General features: G+C 38.2%; 1 long non-coding RNA gene across 1 annotated transcript; it reads left to right on the top strand.

Annotated features, from left to right (window-relative positions):
• LOC133559844 (uncharacterized) lies at positions 1-27,541 on the top strand. The gene is made up of 3 exons (XR_009808286.1): positions 1-114; positions 13,999-14,085; positions 26,987-27,541. It is a non-coding gene; the product is annotated as an uncharacterized LOC133559844 (long non-coding RNA).

Consider the following 27,541-nt stretch of genomic DNA (forward strand, 5'->3'; position numbering starts at 1 on the left):
AGAAGCAAATGATCTCTTTAGCGGCGCTCCACTGTACATTGTTGAAATATATATCTTGAAGACCAACATCATCGGATGTTGGATGGATATTTTACCCACGTCTTTATTTATAAGGTAAGCATATCCCAACGATATGTACACTATTTTCACAGAGACAACCTCCTTCAAACAAAATATAACCTACTCAGTGGCCTAGTGGTTACAGTGTCCGCCCTGAGATCGGTAGGTTGTGAGTTCAAACCCCGGCCGATTCATACCAAAGATTATACAAAAATGGGACCCATTGCCTCCCTGCTTGGAATTGGGGGTTAAATCCCCATAAATGATTCCCGGGCACGGCACTGCTGCTGCCCATTGCTCCCTTCACCTCCCAGGGGGTGACCAAGGGGATGGGTCAAATGCAGAGGACAAACTTCATCACACCTAGTGTGTGTGTGTGACAATCATTGGTACTTTAACTTTACAGGACTCTGATACTATAAATTGTGACTTACATCTTTCTCTTGTGATTCTTCAAATATGACCATAGCAACATCGCAGTCTTCCAGTAACAGTTTAGAGACTAATCCAAATTTCGTACTGGTCCATGTTGACAAAAATGTTTAGGACAAATAAACACGCACATATTTTTCTTCTGTAGACATCAGATCAGGCGGGAAGGCATGAGACGGGAGGCTCCAGGCTGCAACCATTGATTGATTGATTGATTGATTGATACTTTTATTAGTAGATTGCACAGTTCAGTACATATTCCGTACGATTGACCACTAAATGGTAACACCCGAATAAGTTTTTCAACTTGTTTAAGTCGGGGTCCACGTTAATCAATTCATGGTAATACCATACAGTCTAAGCTCAGCTTTAAGCAGGTGAGGAGGCCCCTGGTTGAGAGCATATACAAGAATGCCCATAGAGATACCCTAGCACACTGTGAAGTTAAAAATAAATAAATAAAAAAACGCCAAGGCTGTCCTTTGTCACCGATTCTGTTCATAACTTTTATGGACAGAATTTCTAGGCACAGTCAAGGCGTTGAGGGGTTCCGGTTTGCTGGCCGCGGGATTAGGTCTCTGCTTTTTGCAGATGATGTGGTCCTGATGACTTCATCTGACCGGGATCTTCAGTTCTCACTGGATCGGTTTGCACCCGAGTGTGAAGCGACCGGAATGAGAATCACAACTGCAAGTCCGAGTCCATGGTTCTCGCCTGAAGAAAAGGGTGGAATGCCATCTCCGGGTTGGGGAGGAGACCCTGCCCCAAGTGGAGGTTTTCAACTACCTAGGAGTCTTTGTTCGCGAGTGAGGGAAGAGTGGATCGTGAGATCTACAGGCGGATCGGTGCGGCGTCTTCAGTAATGCGGACGTTGTACCGATCCGTTGTGGTGAAGAAGGAACTGAGCCGGAAGGCAAAGCTCTCAATTTACCGGTCGATCTACGTTCCCATCCTCACCTATGGTCATGAGCTTTGGGTCATGACCGAAAGGATAAGATCACAGGTACAAGCGGCCGAAATGAGTTTCCTCCGCCGTGTGGCGGGGCTCTCCCTTAGAGATAGGCTGAGAAGCTCTGTCATCCGGGAGGAACTCAAAGTAAAGCCGCTGCTCCTCCACATCGAGAGGAGCCAGACGAGTTGGTTCGGGCATCTGGTCAGGATGCCACCCGAACGCCTCCATAGGGAGGTGTTTAGGGCACGTCCAACCGGTAGGAGGCCACGGGGAAGACTCAGGACACGTTGGGAAGACTACGTCTCCCGGCTGGCCTGGGAACGCCTCTAGATCCCCCGGGAAGAGCTAGACGAAGTGGCTGGGGAGAGGGAAGTCTCGGCTTCCCTGCTTAGGCTGCTGCCCCCGCGACCCGACCTCTGATAAGCGGAAGAAGATGGATGGATAAATAAAAAAACTGCTTTTAGAGCCATCCAAAACTGTGATGAACCTTATCATTTTACACTTTGCCATTGTTTTAACATGAGTATACAACATTGTAAAAACATTTGTAAGTCGAAGGAAAGTCATCAATAATTAAAGTCCCCTTTAATAGTAATAATATGACAGCAACATTAATACCACCGTACCGACACAGTAATACATATTTATTATCCTATCCAATCCACTTCATTTATACAGCACATTAAAAAAAAAAAACTACAGAAGTTTCACAAAGTGCTGCACAGAAGTTGAGACCTACATACTAGGAAAGGCAATAATATAAAACATTTAAGTATAAAAGACTAAATACATAAAATACATCAAAGAAAATAGAATAGACTAAAAGAAGACAACTCTCATGCTGGTTTATGAGCCAAAGAGTAAAAATATGTTTTCCAAATGTGATTTAAAACTCATTAAAGAGGGAGCCATCCGAATAATATTATAAGAACAATGATTATCATTATTCCTATAACCACCATCATCGCTTCCATTAGTAATTACAACAACGACAACACGATAGACAAATAAAATATGGAGGGAAACTGTATTCAAACTGAACTGTCCAGTCCGAATTGATTCTGCACCCTGAGAATACAATGACCTGGAAGTTACAAAGGTAAAGAATGAACCATATTTTCCAAAAGATAGAGCATAATGGTTGGTAAGCAGCACCCACTAAAGTTAAGGGAAACAATATTTTCTAAGTATTAGCTGCACTGCACCATAAGCCTCAGATATATACTTTGCTAAATGAATATTTACAGAGAAAGATTCTGTAAATGTTTTTTACATACCCTAATTGTTTCCAAACGGTGCCTGTAACACGGCAGCAAAACGTCTGATCAAACAAAACAGAAGTCATCATCATGGACCCACTAGCTGCGGATACTCTCTCTCCAAGCAGATAAACAGACTCAATAACTCCACGTCTAGGTGCATTTACTAACAAATGTATGAAACTGAAACAATACAGAAATAATGCTGTTGTAGGTTAGTATTAACACAGACACTCAAACGTGTTAGTATATTAGCTAATGCTAATGACACTAGCATCATCACATTATGATAGCACATACGAATAGCCATGAAAAGACTCCTACGGACATCACACTTACAAACGTAGCTTGGAGTTCTGAATGAAAATTCCGTACAAGTAGAACACTATAGAAAGATACAAGACTGAACAGCACTCTGCCTCCAGTTGAAAGCATTGCATTGAAGGACACTGCAGCACTTGCAGTGAGAAAACTCGTCCAAAAGATTGCGCTGCAGCACAGACTATAAAATACATTATAAGTGTATTTTCTGGAGTTTTGATGGCTGTCAGTGAAGAAAAATATGTGAATTATTTGCAGCGTTCTATAAGCCGCAGGCTTAAGAGCGTTGGAAAAAAGTAGCGGCTTATATTTTGGTATTTACAGTAGTATAAAGACAGTGCTAACACTGATTGTCACCATACTAATAAGACTGCCAATAATGCTACACTACCGATTATAATATACTGATAGATGATAATATTAATAATGCTAAATTGACAATAGGTAGTATGCATGTTTGCATCTATGTACGCATGTAAAACAAACCCCGTTTCCATATGAGTTGGGAAATTAAGTTAGATCTAAATATAAACGGAATACAATGATTTGCAAATCATTTTTAACCCATATTCAGTTGAATATGCTACAAAGACAACATATTTGATGTTCAAACTGATTTGATGCCAGCAACACGTGACAAAGAAGTTGGGAAAGGTGGCAATAAATACTGATAAAGTTGAGGAATGCTCATCAAACACTTATATGGAACATCCCACAGGTGTGCAGGCTAATTGGGAACAGTTGGGTGCCGTGATTGGGTATAAAAGCAGCTTCCATGAAATGCTATGTATTTCACAAACAAGGATGGGGCGAGGGTCACCACTTTGTGAGCAAATTGTCAAACAGTTTTAAAACAACATTTCTCAACGAGTTATTCCAAGGAATTTAGGGATTTTACCATCTACGGTCCGTAAAATCCTCAAAATGTTCAGAGAATCTGGAGAAATCACTACACGTAAGCGATGATATTACTGACCTTTGATCTACCAGGCGGTACTGCATCAAAAACCGACGTCAGTATGTAAAGGATATCACCACATGGGCTCAGGAACATTTCATAAAACCACTGTCATTAACTACAGTTGGTCACTACATCTGTAAGTGCAAGTGAAAACTCTACTATGCAAAGCCAAACCCATTTATCAACAACACGCTGAAACGGCGCCGGCTTGGCAGGGCCCGAGCTCACCTAAGATGGACTGATGCAAAGTGGAAAGGTGTTCTGTGGTCTGACGAGTCCACATTTCAAACTATATTTGGAAACAGAGGATGTGGTGTCCTCCAGAACAAAGAGGAAAATAACCATTCGGATTGTTATAGGCGCAAAGTTCAAAAGCCAGCATCTGTGAAGGTATGGGGGTGTATTAGTGCCCAAGGTTTGGGTAACTTACACATCTGTGAAGGCACCATTAATGCTGAAAGGTCCATACAGGTTTTGGAACAACACATGTTGTCATCCAAGCAACGTTATCATAGGCGCCCCTGCTTATTTCAGCAAGACAATGCCAAGACACGTGTTACAACAAGGTGGCTTCGTAGTAAATGAGTGCGGGTACTTTCCTGGCCTGCCTGCAGTCCAGACCGGTCTCCCATCGAAAGTGTGTGGCGCAATATTAAGCGTAAAATACGACAGCGGAGACCCCGGACTGTTGAATGACTGAAGCTCTACATAAAATAAGAATGGTAAAGAATTCCACTTTCAAAGCTTCAACAATTAGTTTCCTCAGTTCCCAAACATTTATTAAGTCTTGTTAAAAGAAAAGGTGATGTAACACAGTGGTGAACATGCCCTTTCCCAACTTCTTTGGCACGTGTTGCAGCCATGAAATTCTAAGTTAATTATTATTTGCAAAAAAAATAAAGTTTATGAGTTTGAACATCAAATATGTTGTCTTTGTAGTGCATTCAACTGAATATGGGTTGAAAAGGATTTGCAAATCATTGTATTCTGATGTATATTTACATCCAAAACAATTTCCCAACTCATATGGAAACAGGGTTTGTACCTTGTTTTGTCTCTGACTATGTTTAGACTGCAGGCCAAAGTGGCCCAAATCGGGATTTTTCAAAATCTGATTTTTTTCCAGCTGAGTTTTTACACTACAACAAAATTTGATCTTTATCAGATTCCAGTGTAAACGTGCAAAGGTCCCAATGTGGCCTTGACGTCACTTGCAGTATAATAAAGTGAAAACAAAGGAAGTTAACTGGATTCCATAAATGAACAAGGAAGTCGCTACGGCAACTACAAAATAAAGTAAAAGTTGCCACACCTTAAATATCCGTGTTTTTTATGTGGAAATAAATTAAAGTAATATAATGTATGAATACGTATATATATTTATTGAATTATATTTTGGGAGGGTTCTAATCCTTTTATGGCTGTTAAGAGAGACAACACGATTGTGGTTCTATGCTAGCTTTATTTTTCAACTCACTTACGTAGACAACTTACACAATCTACGTAACATGTTAGTGTCAATTCTGGTCGTTCAACAATCCTTATTTTTTCGGGATCAAAATATATATATTCATGTCTTATTTATTGCTTATTTTTTGCCGATTATTGACGAGAAATTAATTGAAAATTCTGCCGCCCAAAAAATACTTTGCTCTCTGGAACCGGATGTTGTGATGACGGATCCACTTCCGCTGGCTAGCTGCATTTTCCCCGCCCACCCGAATGACGTAAAACGTGCAATGTGGTCGCATTTCCATTAGTACTCAAGTCACATTGGAAAAGATCAGATTCCAATCGGATTCGTACTACCTCCTGATGTGGCCTGTATCTGATATGTAAATATCAGTTTTGAAACACTTCGGAGCAATTAGACTTGCAAGAGTAGCCTATCTATGTTACTTGAATCTGATTTGGTGTGAGGTGCGAAAAGGGCCTCTGATTTTTTTTTTTAAATTAATTTTCAAAAGTCCTTCTACTAAAAGAGGGGTCCTTTCATGGTCGATTTTTTTTTTTTCATCTAGTCAATGTTGAAAAACAGAAAGTTGTCTTATTTTCTCATCAATACTTTTATTTGTTTATTTTTGTCTTCAATTTTGTTTTTAGAACTAATAGAATAATTAATAGGATATTGAATAAAATTAGTCCTTTGAGACATTTGGGATTTAGGGCTATATAAATAAACATTGATTGATTGATTGAGGGCTTCACGGTGGAAGAGGGGTTAGTGCATCTGCCTCACAATACGAAGTTCCTGCAGTCCTAGGTTGAAATCCAGGCTCGGGATCTTTCTGTGTGGAGTTTGCATGTTCTCCCCGTGAATGCGTGGGTTCCCTCCGGGTACTCCGGCTTCCTCCCACTTCCAAAGACATGCACCTGGTTATAGATTGATTGGCAACACTAAATTGGCCCTAGTGAGTGAATGTGTGTGTGAATGTTGTCTGTCTATCTGTGTTGGCCCTGCGATGAGGTGGCGACTTGTCCAGGGTGTGCCCCGTTTTCTGCCCGATTGTATCTGGGATGGGCGCCAGCGCCCCCCGCAACCCCAAAAAGGGAATAAGCGGTAGAGAATGGATGCACGGATGGATGATTGATTGATAGTCTTATGTTTACGGTCACCTTATATTCTAGTCAGTCCGGTTATTTTGTCTTTGATTTTGTAGTTTCTAGAAAAACATCTTGATAACAAATATTGTCGGTGAAGTACAATTAAACGCGAAGCTAACAAAAAAGGCCAAATGGTGAGAGACTGTTTAAGACAATATTTAGCTAAGTTTTTTTCTGAGTCACTGCTTTGTTTTTTCGATAAGAGATCGTAGCGTTACGTGGCATAATTGCATTTTTAGCAGTGCTGAAAGGATTTTCTACTAATGGACATATTAAGACTAAGCCCAAGCTTGAGAGAGAGGTTAACTCCCGTACATCAATGACCTAGAACTGCAGGATTTTTATTTGACCTTTTGGCCTGGACATAATCCTACTGGCTCCCACGCTTCATGTTTGAAGATGCATTCACTGCCATTCAGATAAATAAACTATTAGCTAAAGAAGTCAGGCTTACTTTTTGATTTGCATTAATTGCAAGCTCCTGTGGATATTGTTGTCACTTTGTCAGAAAATTAAAGACGTAATTATTTGGGTTTTTGTATGTTGTGGTCATGTTAGACTAATAAGTGGTACTAAATAAAGAATACATTCTAATGCTAACGCTCCGATGTTGTATTCGGTAGCAACAGCGTATATATTGACTGATGATAATCGCTAACGTGTCAGCAAAGGCTTTTAGAAGCCTAATGGCCTCATCAATCAATAGGGAAGACTTCGTAAAGTGCCTTACATTGGCGTTAGGAGCTTAAATGCTCAGTAAAGGATGCATGAAAAAATATTTATAAAAAATGTTTTTGTGTGGACAGCTGTCCTTTAGTGAACTACTATACAATAGCAAAGAAGCGTATTTATTTCATCTTTTAGGTCAACCTTCAGTCATTTCCCCCCTGCTGACATTTTCCAACTTGACATTCAATGACATTTGCGCTTAAATATTGCTGATACTCCAGCAGTGGAATAAAAAAAAAAAAAAATAGATCGGAAGCTTTAAAGCGACTTATCATCCCGAGTTTTACGATGCAGAAGTGTCAAATAGGAAAGTGTGCTTCAAAGTCAGAAATATTGCTCAGGGTTGTACGCTTAGCTTTTTCACTAGCACAGAATTTTTTTGTTGCCCCCAAAATTTTTTGAAGCATTATGATTTGTCTTAAATATCACAATTGCATTATTAACATTCCAACAATGTAAACATGTTCACTGATACATATCAACACATTGTCATTTTAAGGCCTACTGCAACACTCTGTTAACACGGAGAAAATCCCTTAACTGTTAGTAACACAAGTGTAGGGTGAGGCGATATGAATCCAAACTCTATCCCGATATACAGCAGTTTGGCCCATAAACTAACCTAGTGGTTCTCAACCTTTTTTAGTGATGTACCCCCTGTGAACTTTTTTTTAATTCAAGTACCCCCTAATCAGAGAAAAGCATTTTTGGTTGAAAAAAAAGAGATGACGTAAAATACAGCAGTATGTCATCAGTTTCTGATTTATTAAATTGTATAACAGTGCAAAATATTGCTCATTTTTAGTGGTCTTTCTTGAACTATTTGGAAAAAAATATATAAAAATAACTAAAAACTTGTTGAAAAATAAACAAGTGATTCAATTATAAATAAAGATTTTTACACATAGAAGTAATCATCAACTTAAAGTGCCCTCTTTGGGGATTGTAACAGAGATCCATCTGGATTCATGAACATAATTTTAAACATTTCTTCCCAAAAAAAGAAATCTTTAACATCAATATTTATGGAACATGTCCACAAAAAATCTATCCGTTAACACTGAGTATTGCATTTTTTTTTTTTTTTTTTTTTTTTTTTTACAGTTTATGAACTTAAATTCATATTTTGTTGAAGTATTATTCAATAATAAAATTTATAAAAAATTTTACAATTGTTATTTCTAGAATATTTAAAAAAAATCTCACGTACCACTTGGCATACCTTCAAGTACCCCCAGGGGTACGCGTAACCCCATTTGAGAACCACTGAACTAACCTATGAATTGAAATACCCGTTGATGTACCTAAATATATCCACCATGCCTTGATTTGAAATTTTCGGGACTGATGAGGATCCCAAATACACAAAAACAGGTACCAACATGTAAGAAAAGTATGTTTTGCATGATAGGATCCCAATTTAAGATGTGTTTTGAGATAAGAAAAAAGAAAAAGCCTTTGAAATAATATAAGAAAAGTCAAATATAATCTCCAATCTTCTTTATAAAAAACATTTAGCTATGCTCGGTTCTTCAGATAAAAAAACACAAAAGAACTAAATGTGAAATAAAGTGCCCTGGTTTAAGAGGACATGTTTGGACGTCAGCAGCAACGTGAGAATAATTGATCTTTAACAATGTTGTTTTCATATGTAAACATTATTATAGTACATACACACAAAGATTTTAGCCAAGAACACCAACCTGCCAACTGCTTCATGATGCTGTGTTCTGAACATTTCTTTTAAAAAGTAGTTAATTATAGTTATTCGTTAGTTTACCAAAAAATTTTAGAATTATGATTGAAATTACTATTTAATAAATGTAATTAATTAATAGTGAAAGTAATTCATGCGTTACAGAAAAAAAAATCCCTATCTGGCTAAAAGCAGTTGAGATTAAAAATTATACATTATACATATAATTTATAATCTTAAATTTAGGATTTTGAGATTATAAATTATATATTATAAATTTCATATAAAGTATATATATGAGAGAAGTGTGTGTCTGTGTTTGTGCCTTCAAAAGGCGGTGCGTGTTGCCCAGTGATGTGAGATGTCAACAAGTCCACGTTAAATCTGAGTCTCACAGGCATTTTAGCTTGATTTGTTTTTGTTAGTTTAGCAGGCCAGTAGCAGCAGTTTGTCTGCTCTGACGGCAGCTCTTTTGAATCTTTTGCTGGTTTGTGTTACCTTTGCTTAATAAATAAATTGAATGTGCTTCCATGGCTGTATGTTCTTGTCAACAAACCGGGTAATGTTTGGATGGCAAGTTTGTCACTTCAATCATTGATTTGTTGTTCAATATTCCCTCCACCCCTTGTAATTACTAGCGTGCAGTGCAGTTTGTGTCAAGTTTTAAGTTGCTTAAAAAAACTATTTTACTGACCAGAGCTTGCTTATTCCGTGTTGGAAGACTGAATGTGGGAACTAAGGGTTATAGCCCCGCTCTTCTCTGTGCATGGTGCAGGAGGGAGGGACACACACGGCTTTCTGTGTGATCAGTGACATGTCCACGTCAATCTCTTGTCCATTTGGTTATGGTTCAAGTTTATTTCAAACATGCTATACAGATGAGCGAATATTTTACTCTAGTTTGATCAAATTTGAATTGATTTATTTTTAAAGCAAAATGCTTATTAAAGGGTTCAAATCTATACTCGCACGACCTATTTTGAGTTTAAAATGTGCCAAAAATGCTCACACTGTACAGTCCTGTAGCTAATGGTACTGTATCAATATGCCAATATCATATAGCGATTTTGTTTGTGTCTGATGTCAATTTTTGCTCACCAGTTTTTATATTAATCCTGGTACACTCAATGTATAGCAGATAGTTTTTGCAAATCTTTATACATATACAATATATATGTGTCTATATGTACTGAACAAAAATATAAACACAACACGTGTTTTTGCTCCCATTGTCCATTAGTTGAACTCAAAGATCTAAAACTTTTACTATATAAACAAAACACCTATTCATACTTGCCAACCTTGATACCTCCGATTTCGGGAGGTGGGGGGTGGGGGTGTGGTTAAGAGGGGAGGAGTATATTTACAGCTGGATTCACCAAGTCAAGTATTTCATATATATATATTTAAGAAATACTTGACTTTCAGTGAATTCTAGCTATATAGATGTATATATATATATATATAGATATGTCTTGATTGGATTATCCAGAGAATAGTGCTCGATACCGTGGTAGAGCGCAATATGTAGGTGTGGGAATAAAATCACAAGACTACTTCATCTCTACAGATCTGTTTCATGAGGGGTTCCCTCAATCATCAGGAGATTTCAGGGGTTCTCCTGATGATTGAGGGAACCCCTCATGAAACAGATCTGTAGAGATGAAGTAGTCTTGTGATTTTTTTCCCACACCTACATATATATATAGATATGTATATATACAATTAATATATATATATATATATATATATATATATATATATATATACATTTTATTGTATATATATATATATATACATTTTATTGTATATATATATATATATATATATATATATATATATATATATATATATATATATATATATATATAAGAAATACTTGAATTTCAGTGTTAATTTATTTACACACACAACAGTCATCTACTCATTGTTGAGTTAAGGGTTGAATTGTCCATCCTTGTTTTTGTAACCATATGCATGTACAGTTGATGGCAGTATTGTCCTGTTTAAGAGTGTCACAACATTGCTGTGTTTACGGTAGACGTACTGCTTTACGGTAGACGAAAACGGACTGCTGTTGTTGTGTGTTGTTTTACCATGCTGGGAGGACGTTAAAAAAACTGCCTAACAATAAACCCACATAAGAAACCAAGAACTCTCCCTCGATCACAGTTATAACATCATTGGGCAGACACAGTCTTTATATGGTGGGAAAGCGGACGTGAAAACAGGCTGTCGACACGTCACTCAGGTCCGCATGGAGGTGGAGGGGGCATCATCATAAAGTTCAGAGAATCTGGAGAAATCACTGCACTTAAGCGATGATATTTTGGACTTTTGATCCCTCTGGCGGGACTCCATCAAAAACAGACATCAGTGTGTAAAGGATATCACCACATGGGCTCAGGAACACTTCATAAAACCACTGTCAGTAACTACAGTTGGTCGCTAGGATATCAACAATATCTTGAAACGCCCGAGCTCATCTAAGATGGACTGATGCAAAGTGGAAAGGTGTTCTGTGGTCTGACGAGTCCACATTTCAAATTATATTTGGAAACAGAGGACGTGGTGTGCTCCAGAAGAAAGAGGAAAAAAACATTCGGATTGTTATAGGCGCAAAGTTCAAAAGCCAGCATCTGTGATGGTATGGGGGTGTATTAGTGCCCAAGGCTTGGGTAACTTACACATCTGTGAAGGCACCATTAATGCTGAAAGGTCCATACAGGTTTTGGAGCAACATATGTTGCCATCCAAGCAACGTTATCATGGACGACCCTGCTTATTTCAGATAGACAAGTGTTACAACAGCGTGGCTTCATAAAAAAAGAGTGCGGGTACTTTCCTGGCCTGCCTGCAGTCCAGACCTGTCTCCCATTGAAAATGTGTGGCGCATTTTGAAGCGTAAAATACGACAGAGGAGACCCCGGACTGTTGAACGGCTGAAGCTCTACATAAAACAAGAATGGGGAATAATTCCACTTTCAAAGCTTCAACAATTATTTTCTTCAGTTCCCAAACATGTATTGAGTGTTGTTAAAAGAAAAGGTGATGTAACACAGAGGTGAACATGTCTTTTCCCAACTACTTTGGCACGTGTTGCAGCCATGAAATTCTAAGTTAATGAATTTTTTCCAAAAAAAAGAAAGTTTATGAGTTTGAACATCAAATTTCTTGTCTTTGTAGTGCATTCAATTGAATATGGGTTGAAAAGGATTTGCAAACCATTGTATTCTGTTTATAATTACATCCAACACAATTTCCCAACTCATATGGAAACGGGGTTTGTATGTACCTGTATATGTGTGTGTATGTATATGTATGTATATGTCTGTGTGTTTGTGTGAATGTGTATATACGTATGTATATGTGTATATGTATGTGTATATATGTATGTATATGTATATATGTATGTAAATGTTTATATGTATATATTTTTGTATATGTGTACATATGTATGTATGCGGGCAGCACAGTGCTGGAGGGGTTAGTGCTTCTGCCTCACAACACAAAGGTCCTGAGTAGTCCAGGGTTTAATCTTGGGCTCGGGATCTTTCTGTGTGGAGTTTGCATGTTCTCCCCGTAATTGTGTGGGTTCCCTCCAGGTACTCCGGCTTCCTCCCACTTCCAAAGACATGCACCTGGGGATAGGTTGATTGGCAACACTAAATTGGCCTTAGTTCTTGAATGTGAGTGTGAACGTTGGCTGTCTATCTGTGTTGGTCCTGCGATGAGGTGCCGACTTGTCCAGGGTGTACGCCGCCTTCTGCCCGATTGTAGCTGATGTAGGCACCAGTGCCCCCCGTGACCCCAAAAGGGGACAAGCGGTAGAAAATGGATGTATGTATGTATGCATGTATGTAATGTATATAAGTATACATTAGTATGGATGTATATACTTTGTGTATGCATGTATATATGTATACGGTATGTATGTATGTATGCATGTATGCATGTAAATAGTTGTATTTATGTGTGTATATATGTATATGTTTAATATACATACATGTATATGTAAATATTTGTATATGTGTATATTTGTATGTATCATTTAAAATGTTTGTGCTGGACCTCAAATACCTCATTTTGTATTATCTAATACTGTATGATTATGATATTTATCATTTCAATATGTTAGTTAAAATTAAATGAAATTTTACTGTTAAAAATATTTATACAGATACTCAAAGGTATACTGTGTCTAATTTAATTGTCAAACGTGTGGGACGGCGTGGCGCAGTGGAAGAGAGGCTGTGCGCAACCCGAGGGTCCCTGGTTCAAATCCCACCTAGTACCAACTTCGTCACGTCCGTTGTGTCCTGAGCAAGACACTTCACCCTTGCTCCTGATGGGTGCTGGTTGGCGCCTTGCATGGCAGCTCCCTCCATCGGTGTGTGAATGTGTGTGTGAATGGGTAAATGTGGAAGTAGTGTCAAAGCGCTTTGAGTACCTTGAAGGTAGAAAAGCGCTATACAAGTACAACCCATTTATCATTTATCATTTATATAATAACTGATAATTTTAATAACTATAATTAAACATTATAATACCAATAATTAAAAGAAGAAATTAAAAAAACATAACCGCAATTCATAATAAATGTGTTGTTTATAAGAAATGATTTAGAACACTTGTATTATCTATATAAGTGGACATATGATTTGGAGTTTAACTTATTGGCCCATTGTTGTGTTATAGTTGTTAAATGTATGTCACCATTCTGTCTTATCTAGTTTGCCAAGTTAGGTAATGTGGCAGATATGAACTTTATGGACATTTGATAGTTAACCTCTTGTTTATCGTGTCAATACTGTTACTGAGAGGACACATCCCATCACTATTAGACATCAGGTCTGTGTCATTGTTTGCATGTTACATTACAAAAAGCAAATTATAACCAGATTGTTAGGATTTGAAAAGACGATAATTGACCGAAAGTCGCCAAAAAAAAAATTACAACATAATTTGCTTTCTCACTTCCCAGCACTCCAATATTGGACTCAATGTCCCTGAGAGGAAGAAGGGGATCGGTTGGTCCAGGCTGCTGAATTTTTCATGAGACGCTGAAAAGGTTAGATAAGATCCAAACACACGCACACACTTACTCACACAAAGAAGTAAAAAATAAATGTGAAACGACCACTGCAGATGAAAGATTAGTGCCAAGATTGATGTTTTCGAAAAAAAAAAAAAAATGAACAGGAACAATTCGACAACCATGTTGTGAACCAACTGCATGTTTTAATATAACATTTTTTTCTTTTTTTTTTGCATCAGTTGTACAAACTCTATTTTTAAAAAGTCCATTAGCAAGGAGATACTGCAGGATTGATTTGTCTAATAAAAGTGCTTAGCTAAGCAGCCATCACTGGGAATTGTAAACCAGACCCCCATGCAGGAAGAGAACCATAAATGGTCATTGTCGTCAGGCCGCCTTAAGCCACACCCCCTAAATAGGCAGCCCGTGAACCACACCTGCCTACCAAACAAAACATTACGAGCAACACTAAACAGTGATGCCCTTAAAGGATAACTGCACTCTTTTGGAATGTTGCCTATGATCCACAGCCCTGTCAGAAATATATTAAGCCAAAATTGAGCCCCACTGCATCCCACCATTTAGGGCCCTATTATGCAAAACCAACTGTTTTTATCTATTTTACCTGCTGTTCTGTATTTGGGATCTGCATAAGTCTCAAAACATTTGAATTCCAATCGTGGAGGCATTGCAGGGATATTTAGAAAACTATCATGCTTTCTTTCATATTTATTCCAAAGGAGCCCTTTAGAATTTGCCACATTTGTGACGCACCACCGTTGACGTCAGCAGGTTATCCATAGATGGTAAAAATGGAAGAAATAAGATTGTCCACAAAACGGGACTGCTTCGTGCCAGCCAATCGCCTCTGCGAGTTCATCTTCGCTGAGCTTAACACCGAGTCCATCTTTCTGTGGTTAATCATCCAACCGGGTGCATCTTTCCAAACGGCTATCAAAAGCACATCTCCATCTTTTGGCCGCCCAATCACAACGCGAATATGAACTTGTTAGTCCTATCTTTCCAAAACCTGGCCAATTACGTAGTAGGGTTCATCTTTCCAATTGTCCAGCTTCATCTTTTGGCGGCCCAGTGTAACATTTTTTGACCCGCCCTCCAAAGCGATCACTTGTATTTGGACGCAATTTCTTACCCGTCTTATACGGACAATTGTTCCCCAGCTTTGGTCTAGTAATCCCAATCATGTGTACACTACAGGCTGGGTTGTTAATGTAATTATTAATTTCATTTCTGAAGTTGTGATGTTGTGAGCCGAATCCGTATACACAAGCTGTTTGCTTACGGCTGCACTTTGTAGCCTATAGGCTTAATATTAATTTCACTATTGATCATTTTTTAAGGTAGTAAGTTGTGATCCGAAACAATATTGCCAATGCATAGTTGTGTGTTTTCATGAATTATGCATACGGATAAAGACGTTTGTTGTCGCATTTTGGATGTATTGTCTGGTCATTAGCAGGCGCATGAGCGCTGTCTGTTGCTGTATCTGTCACTTTTGCACGTGAAACATTGCATAACGTGTTATGCTTAGCTATTTTGTTGACTATTATTTGGTCATATTCAGTTAAAACTACATTTATATAGAACATGCTTGGGCTGTGTATTATATCTGTTTTTATTGAACAAATTAGAACTTAAGTCAATTGGGCCATCCCTGGCTAAGAAGTTGGTCAACTTTGAAATTCCATACACTACCAAATCAGTGGATTCTGGCTCTCAAGTTAGACATTACGAGGAAGATTCCAGTTTGTTTGCTGCCAGTATTTTTCACCTTAGGATGATTCAGAATTTACCTCCTTAACAGGGAGAACGATTCTGTTCTGAAAGATACAACCATCCGATCAGTTCACATTTCAGTGAGAGCAGACATTCTGAGTGACTGTTTTCTTATGTTCCTGTTTGGACGATGAATAAACGCTAAGTGAACGGATTTATGTTTCACATTGACGTAACCAAGTCATTCCATGCCGGTCCTGACTCTCTCAGCCCTCTCTTCCTTCACGCTCAGCTTCTAAAACCTGGAGTTCATACTCTGTATATTCAGGCTCAAAAAGTCCGATCCTGTATCATCATTTGTCCCCGAGTAGTCCTCGTTGGCTTTGCGGGCAGCACGGTGGGTGAGGCGTTAGTGCAGCTGCCTCACAATACGAGGGTCCTGAGTAGTCCTGAGTTCAATCCCAGGCTCGGGATCTTTCTGTGTGGAGTTTGCATGTCCTCCCTGTGAATGCGTGGGTTCCCTCCGAGTACTCCGGCTTCCTCCCACCTCCAAAGACATGCACCTGGAGATAGGTTGATTGGCAACACTAAATTGGCCCTAGTGTGTGAATGTGAGTGTGAATGTTGTCTGTCTATCTGTGTTGGCCCGGCGATGAGTTGGCGACTTGTCCAGGGTGTACCCTGCCTTCCGTCCGAATGCAGCTGAGATAGGCTCCAGCGACCCCAGAAAAGGGACAAGCGGTAGGAAATGGATGGATGGATGTCGCTTTGCTTGGCTTTTTGATTTTGTCACATTTAACTTGCGTTATTTGTTTTGGTAGGTTAAGTTATGTTGCATCTTGTTTGGTCGCATTTTGGTACGCTATGGTTTTTTTTTTTGTCAGAATAAATGATGTTGCGTTTTGGTTTTATTATGTTATCTACCACTAAAATGATTTATTCCACTACATTTGGTTATGTTATGTTACATTACATTGGGTTTCCACACAGTTTTTTTTTTTTTTTTTTTACCATACATTGTGTTTGTTACATTGCGTTGTCTTGCCTTCCATTTCGTCACATTTAGTTGCGCCACGTTTTGTTTTTGTAAAATCCCTTTTTACATATATTATGTCACGGTTTGTTTACATTTCGTTAACTTTTTCTTACGTTGCAATGTCACCGTTTGTTTGGTCAAATTGCGTTAATGTTACCTTAGCATTATTGTTGCAAAAATATTTATTGTAGAGAGAGCCATCCATCCATTATTTTCATTTGGGTCGTGGGTTAGCTGGAGTTTGTCCCAGCTGACACCTTTGACTGGTCGCCACATATAGACAACCAACCATTCACACTCACAACTATTGCCATTAACCTAACATGCATATTTTTGGAATGTTAAGCCCAAGTACCCGTAGAAAACGGGGAGAAGACACATACTCCAGACTGAGATTTCCAAATGGAGATTTTGAACCCAAATCTCTCTTATCTTCTGACTGACGGACTCCTAACCACTCGGTCACCGTGCAGCTTGCAGAAATATATTTTTGATAATTTACTTTCTTCTTATTAACCGGTACATTTATATAGAACATGCTTGGGATGTGTATCATATCTGTTTTTATTGAACAAATTAGAACTTAAGTCATGAAAATAAAACATTTTCTTCAACAAATTCCATACACTACCAAATCAGTGGATTCTGGCTCTCAAGTTAGACATTACGAGGAAGATTCCAGTTTGTTTGCTGTCAGTATTTTTCACCTTAGGATGATGCAGAATTTACCTCCTTAACAGGGAGAACGATTCTGTTCTACAGTATAATGAAGGATAATGTCTATAAACTGTGTTGCGATGTAAATGGGTAAAAAGGACAAAATACGACAGTCTTCCTGTAGTAAGTCAAGTAGGTCATTCAGACAGGCTTGACTGATTTGTCCTCTCTACTCTTGTTTTTTTGTGTGCATTCACCTGTTTGACAATGCTGTGGTCCAGAAAATCATCTGCTTGCAATTGCATGTTAAAGTTGACGTAAAGTTCATAGAACGCCGCAGGACAATTCTGCACTGTTTGATCGTCAAAAAGCATGGAAGCTTTTTCTTATTGAAGCAAAAAAAAACACTAAACAGCCTGGCTGTTTAGTGGCTATTGAATAAGCTCGATGTTGGGAATCCATCGCTGAATATTTACTCTTTAGAGCCATTGATTGCTGACATTGCAAGATGAACATCTTTTAACAGATAATGATTTCAATCCAGAAAAGAGTTCAATAAAAATCCTAAAATGTTTATTGTTTTGGGTAAGTCTTCTGAGTTACACGCTTTTGAGACTTTGAGTAATTTATTTATTTTTATCAATATGACATTGTCAGTCCGAGCAAATGCTCTCACAAGTTGAACAGTAAAATCCATGAGCACCCATGTTGCCCATTTATTTTACTATACTTTAAGTGCTAGAGTGTTATTACCAAAACAAAAACAAAATAGTGCTATATTTACTATAATTGATTGGTTATTATAGTGACAGGATAGCAATATTGATATGGCTGTGGCTTTCAGTGTGATATATTTGTCAACTATTTTAATGCTCCCATTTAATTGGAAGCATCTAAATAACCCAAAAGCAGCGAAGTTGGCAAGATGTGTAAATCGTAAATAAAAACAGAATACAGTGACTTGCAAATCCTTGTCAACCTATATTCAATTGAATAGACTGCAAAGACAAGATATTAAACGTTCGAACATTTTTTTGGAAATATTAGCTCATTCTGAATTTCATGCCTGAAACATGTTTTTAAAAAAGCTGGCACAAGTGGCAAAAAAGACTGAGAAAGTTGAGGAATGCTCATCAAGCACTTATTTGGAACATCCCACAGGTGAGCAGGCTAATTGGGAACAGGTGGGTGCCGTGATTAGGGTATGAAAGCTGCTTCCATGAAATGCTTATTCGTTCACAAACAAGGATGGAGCGACGGTCACCACTTTGTGAACAAATGTCTGAGCAAATTGTCAAAGAGGTTAAGAACAACATTTTTCAATGAGGTAATGCAAGGAAATTAGGGATTTCACCATCAACAGTCTGTATTATCATCAAAAGGTTCAGAGAATATGGAGAAATTACTCCACATAAGCCATGATATTACGGACCTTGGATCCCTCAGGCGGTACTACGTCAATAAGCGACATCAGTGTGTAAAGGATATCACCACATGGGCTCAAGAAAACTTGAGAAAACCACTGTCGATAACTACAGTTGGTCGCTACATCTTTAAGTGCAAGTTAAAACTCTACTATGCAAAGCGAAAGCCATTTAGCAACAAAACCCAGAAACACCGCCAGCTTCGCTGGGCCCTAGCTCATCTAAGATGGACTGATGCAAAGTGCTCTGTGGTCTGACGAGTCCTCATTTCAAATTGTTTTTGGAAACAAAGAGGAGAAAAAAAACCTACCGGAATAACATTTTTTTGCCATCCAAGCAACATTATTAAGGACGCCCCTGCTTATTTCAGCAAAAAAATGCCAAGCTTCATAATAAAAGAGTGCGGGTACGAGAATGCTCTGCCTGTAGTCCAGACCTGTCTCCCATTGAAAATGTGTGGTGCAATATGAAGCCTAAAATACCACAAGTGACTGTTCAAAACGAACTGTTGAACAACTTAAACTGTACATCAAGCAAGAATGGGAAATAATCCCACCTGAAAAGGTTAAAAAATGGGTCTCCTCAGTTCCCAAACGTTTACTGAGTGTTGTTGAAAGGAAATGCCATGTAACACAGTGGTAAAAAAAATTCCCCCATGCCAACTTTTTTATAATGTGTTGCTGCCATTCTATTATTTGCAAGAAAATGCTTTCTCAGTTCCAAAATCAAGTATCTTGTCTTTGCAGTCTATTCAGTTGAATATAGGTTGAAAAAGAATTGCAAATCATTGTATTCTGTTTTTATTTACAAATTATACAAAGTGCCAACTTCACTGGTTTTGGGTTTTGTACTTTAATTCCTTTTTGCAAAATGGGCTCTTTGCTTTGCAGACACAGCATGTGTGAGTGTGTGCACGTGCGGGTTACCTCATCATATCATATCAGCGAGTAGTGAGCGGGTTTCTTTGGATCAATAAATGAATAGTTTGGGATTCATTATTGAAGTAGTGTGACCTAAATAAGCGGATGTTTCATGACTTTAGAGAACACACCTAAAGTGTTACATTATAAGGGGACTGGAGGAATTCAGTATTTTGGTACATTTCATAGAATTTGCCCCGTACTTTTCATGGAAGGTTTAGCTAATGTAAAAAAAAAACAACATTATTCTTTTTTTTCATTTTTGTCTCTAAACTGTACAAGGGGTAAGGCATTTTTATAACATCCATTTTTTTGCATATATCATAAACAAAATGTTAACCTTTACTCGTTCATTTTATTTTGTATTTATTTTAGTAGTCACATAGGTCGTAATGCTTAAGCGTTTGGTTCAGTCGTCAAACAAGGTGGTCTTACTAGAGACGTATCTCAAGGTGTTGCTAACCTTGTAGTTGTGATAATTTATGTATGAGAACAGTCGAGAGTCAGGCTCGAAGGTAATAACAGTAAAGCTAATATTTTTTACTCAAATTAGCGACTGCATTCACTTTAGAAAGTAAACAGGCAAACGGATAATGTGATGATTAATTATTCATTCTGGGCAGTTTGCTGAGATAATTGCAATACTGTCGTCGCTAATTTTTTTGTGTGCATGAAACAACGCTTGCATTTTTTATTTGGGTCTTTTGATTGATTGATTGATTGATACTTTTATTAGTAGATTGCACAGTTCAGTACATATTCTTTACAATTGACCACTAAATGGTAACACCCGAATAAGTTTTTCAACTTGTTTAAGTCGGGGTCCACGTTAATCAATTCATGGTCAAATTTAAATGTTGTGTGTGAGCAATAGTGCATGATATCTTAATTATGGTTATAGCATTTTTGGAGCGATAAAGTAAGATACATTATGGTTGCCTACAACCATGCCTTTCCATGCATAACCAAATATATACCTTTCCAGAATAGCTGACCTGTGTCCTCAAACTATTTAGCACATTTACATTGTTGGCTAAAGGCCTACTGAAATGAGATTTTCTTATTCAAACGGGGATAGCAGGTCCATTCTATGTGTCATACTTGATCATTTCGCGATATTGCCATATTTCTGCTGAAAGGATTTAGTAGAGAACATCCGCAATAAAGTTCGCAACTTTCGGTGCTAAGAGAAAAGCCCTGCCTCTACCGGAAGTCGCAGACGATGACGTCACATGTTGATGGCTCCTCACATATTCACATTGTTTTTAATGGGAGCCTCCAACAAAAAGTGCTATTCGGACCGAGAAAACGACAATTTCCCCATTAATTTGAGCGAGGATGAAAGATTCGTGTTTGAGGATATTGATAGCGACGGATTAGAAAAAAAAAAAAAACGCCATTGCATTGGGACTGATTCCGATGTTTTTAGACACATTTAATAGGATAATTCTGGGAAATCCCTTATCTTTCTATTGTGTTGCTAGTGTTTTAGTGAGTTTAACAGTACCTGATAGTCGGAGGGGTGTCTCCATGGGTGTCTTGACGCCAATGTCTCAGGGGAGTCGACGGCAGCTATGGACGGCACAAGCTCAGCTTTTCTCCGGTAAGAAGCGACTTTTCAACCACAATTTTCTCACCGAAACCTGCTGGTTGACTTTCCGTCGTGATTCGTGTTCGCTTGAACGCGCTCTGATCTATAGTAAAATTTCACCTCCAGGAATTTTAAACAAGGAATCGCCGTGTGTTTGTGTGGCTAAAGGCTAAAGCTACTTAACTCCATCTTTCTACTTTGACTTCTCCAATATTAATTGAACAAATTGCAAAAGATTCAGCAACACAGATGTCCAAAATACTGTGGAATTATGCCGTTAAAGCAGACTACTTTTAGCTGTGTGTGTGCGCAGCGCTCATACTTCCTAAAAACCCGTGACGTCTTGCGTACACGTCATCATTACACGAAATTTTCAAGACGAAACTCCCGGGAAATTTAAAATTGCAATTTAGTAAACTAAAAAGGCCGTATTGGCATGTGTTGCAATGGTAATATTTCATCATTGATATATAAACTATCAGACTACGTGGTGGGTAGTAGTGGGTTTCAGTAGGCCTTTAAAGTTAAATATTCCCAACATATTCAACACACACTTTTTTGCATTTTTCTCCTATGTTGTGAACTTTTAATTGCAGTATTATGATGTCTTTCATAATACAAAACCTTTTATTATTCAGTTTTTCATTTTCATCGTAAAGGATCCGACCGGTAGTCTATCGTCCCACATATTTTAGCATGTTTTTGCTGGTGGCCGAAGTGATAGGTGCAAGCAGCACTAACTATTTTGTGACTATTTACCATTTTATTACAAAAAGTATCAAACTATCTAAGACATAGCATGTCTTCTTTACCGGCCGTAGTCGTATGATGTGGGTAGCACAAAACATGCCGCGATGCATTTTCTTGCCTTTCCATCACTAAGGTTTGGAAGTATCCAAAAAAGCGGTCCCAAAATACTAAAATGTATTACTAAAAAGTAGGGGTGTCCCGATGTGATATCAATATCAGATATTTGTCCAATATCAGCGGAAAAACAGGCTTGTATCGGCCTGCATCTAGAAGATCAGATACAACAGCAGTGTATCCGGAAAATATGCACAGCGCTTCACTTTTTCCACATTTTGTTATGTTACAGCCTTTTTCCAAAATTGAGTGAATTCCTTTCTCTCCTCAAAATTCTACAGAAAATACCCCATCATGATAAAGTGAAAAGTTTTTTGTTTTTTTTAATTTAGCAAATTTATAAGTAAAAAACCCAAAAAATCACATGTAAATATGTATTCACAAATAAGTTTTGATTGATTGATTAATTGAAACGTGTATTAGTACATTGCGCAGTACAGAACATATTACGTACAATTGACCACACAATGGTAACACCAGAATAGGTTTTTCATCTTGTTTAGGTCGGGGTCCATGTACATTAATTCATGGTAAGTATTCACTGCCTTTTCTCATCATCTTGTTGATGCACAAATATTTTTGATTACGATGCCACAAGCTTGGCACACCTAACTTTGGACAGTTTTGGCCCTTTCTCTTTCCCCTTTCCTCTTCTGGGGCGGTATTGCTCGGTTGGTAGAGCGGCCGTGCGAGCAACTTGAGGGTTGCAGATTCGATCCCCGCTTCCGCCATCCTAGTCAATGCCGTTGTGTCCTTGGGCAAGACACTTTACCCATCGGCTCCCAGTGCCACCCACACTGGTTTAATTGTAACTTAGATATTGGGTTTAACTATGTAAAGCGCTTTGAGTCACTTGAGGAAAAAGCGCTATATAAATATAATTCACTTCACTTTACTCTTTGCAGCACCTCTCAAGCTTCATCAGGTCAAATGAGAAGTGTTGGTTTTAGTACAGAATGCTGCATTCATTTTTCCCCCTATCCTGACTAACCTCCCACTTCCTGCCACTGAAAACCATCCCCACAGCATGATGCTGCCACCACCGTACTTCGCTGTCGGTGGTGGCGGTGCCTGGTGTCATTCAAACATGACACCTGGCATTCACGCCAAAGAGTTCAATCTTTGTCTCATCAGACTACAGCATTTTGTTTCTCATAGTCTTTTTACAAGGACATTGCTTTTGTCTGGTCACTCTATCATACCGGCCTGATTGGTGAATTTGCTGCAGAGATAGTTGTCCTTCTGGAAGGTTCTCCTCTCTCCAGAGGAATGCTGTAGCTCTGACAGAGTGACCATCGGGTTGTTGGTCCCCTCCCTGACTAGACTAAGATGAATGCAGTAATGTAGAGAGACGTCCTGGATGAAAACCAACATTCCCCATCCAACCTGATGGAGATTGAGAGGTGCTCTGAAAAGGAATTGGTGAAACTGCCCAAAGATAGGTGTGCCAACTTGTGGCATCGTATTCAAAAAGACTTGAGGCTCTAATTGCTGTCAAAGGTCTATCAACAAAGTATTGAGCAAAGGAAAGACGATAACAGTTCAATATTTACACCTTTTAAAAAAAACAGGTACTGTGCAGTCGTTTCATGTTTTCTATTTCTCAGGATAGAATGGAAGACTCAGATTGAAGAAGTACAGAGAGATTCCGTTTGGTTATGCAGTTTTATATATATATATATATATATATATATATATCCATACATATATTTATATATATATATATATATATATATATATATATATATACACATATATATACATGTATATATATATATATATACATATACATACATATTTATATATATATATATATACACACACACATATATATATACCTAAGTGTTTTCCATGCGAGAGTGGCTGCAAAGCTGAAAGCTCTTTTCCCAAATTCAGTCTGTATATGAGGAACAGTTAATTTTCAAATACAGTTGACGTCTACATTCAGTAACAAATTCCAATGTTTAGGGAAAAACTGTGTTCAAAGACTGGTTGGATCTGGCTAAAAAAGTATGTATTCCTAATACTTATGTGCATTTTCATTTATGATACATTTGCAAACTTATAAAATTATTTTTTCACATTGCTACTATGGAGTATTAATAGTCTGTAGAAATTTGAGGACAAAAATGACTTCATTCATTTTTGGAATAAAGCTGTAACATAAAATGTGAAACAAGTGAAGCACTGTGATTACACTCTGGGTGCACTGTACATATGATACAAGCCGTCTGTTGTACTCCAGCTAACGTCTCTTCTTTGATTGATTGATTGATTGAAACTTTTATTAGTAGATTGCACAGTATAGTACATATTCCGTACAATTGACCACTAAATGGTAACACCCGAATATGTTGTTCAACTTGTTTAAGTCTGGGTCCACGTAAATCAATTCATGGAAAACATAAAAGGCTGGTCAGAGTCGGTAGTGAGAAGTATAGCATAGAAACTCAAGGTCTGTGATTCACTGTAGTAATTCAATGTTACTTCACTACCATCGGACCAACCAATATTGTCTTGCTAGCTTGGCAGACATATTACAGGTTTTCTCCATTAGAGAGCCTTAACTTTTTAAGATGATTTACTTCAAAACACTTTAAATCTTAATACACATAAAAGGTAACTTACATGAGATACAAAATAAATTATCTTACATTCCAACACAAGATAACGTGTTAGCTTGATTAATCAATAAATTAAAGTTTATTTATATAGCCCTAAGTCACGAGTGTCTCAAAGGGCTGCACAAGCCACAACAACATCCTCGGCTCAGATCCCACATCAGGGCAAGAAAAAACTCAACCCAGTGGGATACAATGAGAAACCTAGGAGGGGACCGCAGATGTAGATGACCCCCCTGGGCGACCGGTGCAATGGACGTCGAGTGGATCTAGTTTATAGTGTGAGAGTCCAGTCCATAGTGGATCTAACATAATACTGTGAGAGTCCAGTCCATAGTGGATCTAACATACCGGTAATAGTGTGAGAGTCCAGTCCATAGTGGATCTAACATACCGGTAATAGTGTGAGAGTCCAGTCCATAGTGGATCTAACATAATAGTGTGAGAGTCCAGTCCATAGTGGATCTAACATACCGGTATTAGTGTGAGAGTCCAGTCCATAGTGGATCTAACATAATAGTGTGAGAGTCCAGTCCATAGTGGATCTAACATACCGGTAATAGTGTGAGAGTCCAGTCCATAGTGGATCTAACATACCGGTAATAGTGTGAGAGTCCAGTCCATAGTGGATCTAACATAATAGTGTGAGAGTCCAGTCCATAGTGGATCTAACATACCGGTAATAGTGTGAGAGTCCAGTCCATAGTGGATCTAACATAGTAGTGTGAGAGTCCAGTCCATCGTGGATCTAACATAATAGTGTGAGAGTCCAGTCCATAGTGGAACCAGCAGGGGAAATTCTTGAGTGGAGACACGTCCCCAACTGATGCAAAAATGAGTGGTCCACCCTGGGCCCCGACTATGAACAGATGGCGTATCATCTGTGGTCACCTAATCTGTGGCCCCCTTCTCCTTCGTGGAGAGGGGGGGCAGAGCAGAAGAGAGACGGCAGATCAACTGGTCTAAAAGCAGGGTCTATTTAAAGGCTAGAGTATACAAATGAGTTTTAAGATATAACTTGCATGCTTCTACTGAGGTAGCATCTCTAACTGTTACCGGGAGGGCATTCCAGAATACAGGAGCCCGAATAGAAAACGCTCTATAGCCCACAGACTTTTTTTTTGGAATCTCTATTAAGCCGGAGTTCTTTGAACACAGATTTCTTGCAATACAATCAGCAAGATAGGAGGGAGGTAGACTGTTTAGTATTTTATACGTATGTAGTAAAACCTTAAAGTCGCATCTTAAGTGCACATGAAGCCAGTGCAGGTGAGCCAGGGTGGGCGTAATATGATCAAACTTTCTTCTTCTTGTCAAAAGTCTAGCAGCCGCATTTTGAACAAACTGTAATCTTTTAATGCTACACATAGGGAGACCCGAAAATAATACGTTACATTAATCAAGATGAGACGTAACAAACGCATGAATAATGATCTCAACGTCGCTGGTGGACAAAATGGAACAAAATTTTGCGATATTACAGAGATGAAAGAAGGCCGTTTTAGTAACACTCTTACTGTGTGACTCAAACGAGAGAGTTGGGTCGAAGATAAAACCCAGATTCTCGATGCTAATTCACATTGGATTCTGCATATACATTATCGATTTAACATGCCGATTTTAACACTTACAGATTTGGTAATGAAAACTACAACTAAGATGCACTTTACAATCAAACAGCTGATGTGTAATATGTCAAATACTTGGAGTATAAACACTTTGTAGGGCTCAATATAATACAAGACTGCACACTCAACTTAATGACAAAGACTGCTTCCTGACTATGGCAACGTGCTTAGGAAAACCTGAACTGAATACATACTTGCTAATGAGACAGAGAAGTGTAAGAAAAAACAAGATATAGCAAATAAATACCACAAACTCTATTCCAGATGCTCTTCAAGTACTTCTATCCACCAGCGATAGTACAGTGTGTGTGTAGCACTAAACAAACTTATTTGCTTTTAGGGACCTTCATTTCCAACATGTATAAACAATTGCAGTAGTACTAAAAGGTAGCTTGGCAAGTAGTCCTTAAAGGGAATGTTTTTATCACTGAGAATGTTTTGCATCTTTTTTTCCAGACCTGTGCCTTTAAGACCCCACCCTTCTGGCCCCACCAAACAGGTGAACACTGGCATGATGTTTCCTCTGCTGCTTTGCTTTGGACGCTTTTGAACACAAACTAACACTTTTTTAAGACCAACATTGTCGTCTTAAGTTCCCAATGACAGTATATTATACAAAATACACATTAGATAGTAATTCTAACAAGGCAATCCTAATCCAACAGTCCAGGAAAAGTAAGTTAGCACAGCAAAAACAACACTTTCCACACCTGTTTAAGTGTAATTTATGTTCACAATATATTTGTATTTTAAATATGAGTATACTGTTGCCTCGAGAGGTCATATATGTCCATTTTGACATGTACTTTGTTGTCTCTTTAGTGCACCTAAAATGGTGGTTTTGAGGAGTGTATTAAGAAGGTAAGCTGTTTATTGTCTATTTTCCAACAAAAGTTAGAAAGTCAAACATGATTAGTCTGCATCTCTCATTTTTATCCATCTGTCTTAAAAAAAAAATGAAAACAAAAACATTTTCTTTGCTATTTAAATTTTAATGACCATATTGATATT

The sequence above is a fragment of the Nerophis ophidion genome, linkage group LG10, assembly GCF_033978795.1.
Source record: "Nerophis ophidion isolate RoL-2023_Sa linkage group LG10, RoL_Noph_v1.0, whole genome shotgun sequence".
Taxonomy (NCBI): Eukaryota; Metazoa; Chordata; class Actinopteri; order Syngnathiformes; family Syngnathidae; genus Nerophis; species Nerophis ophidion.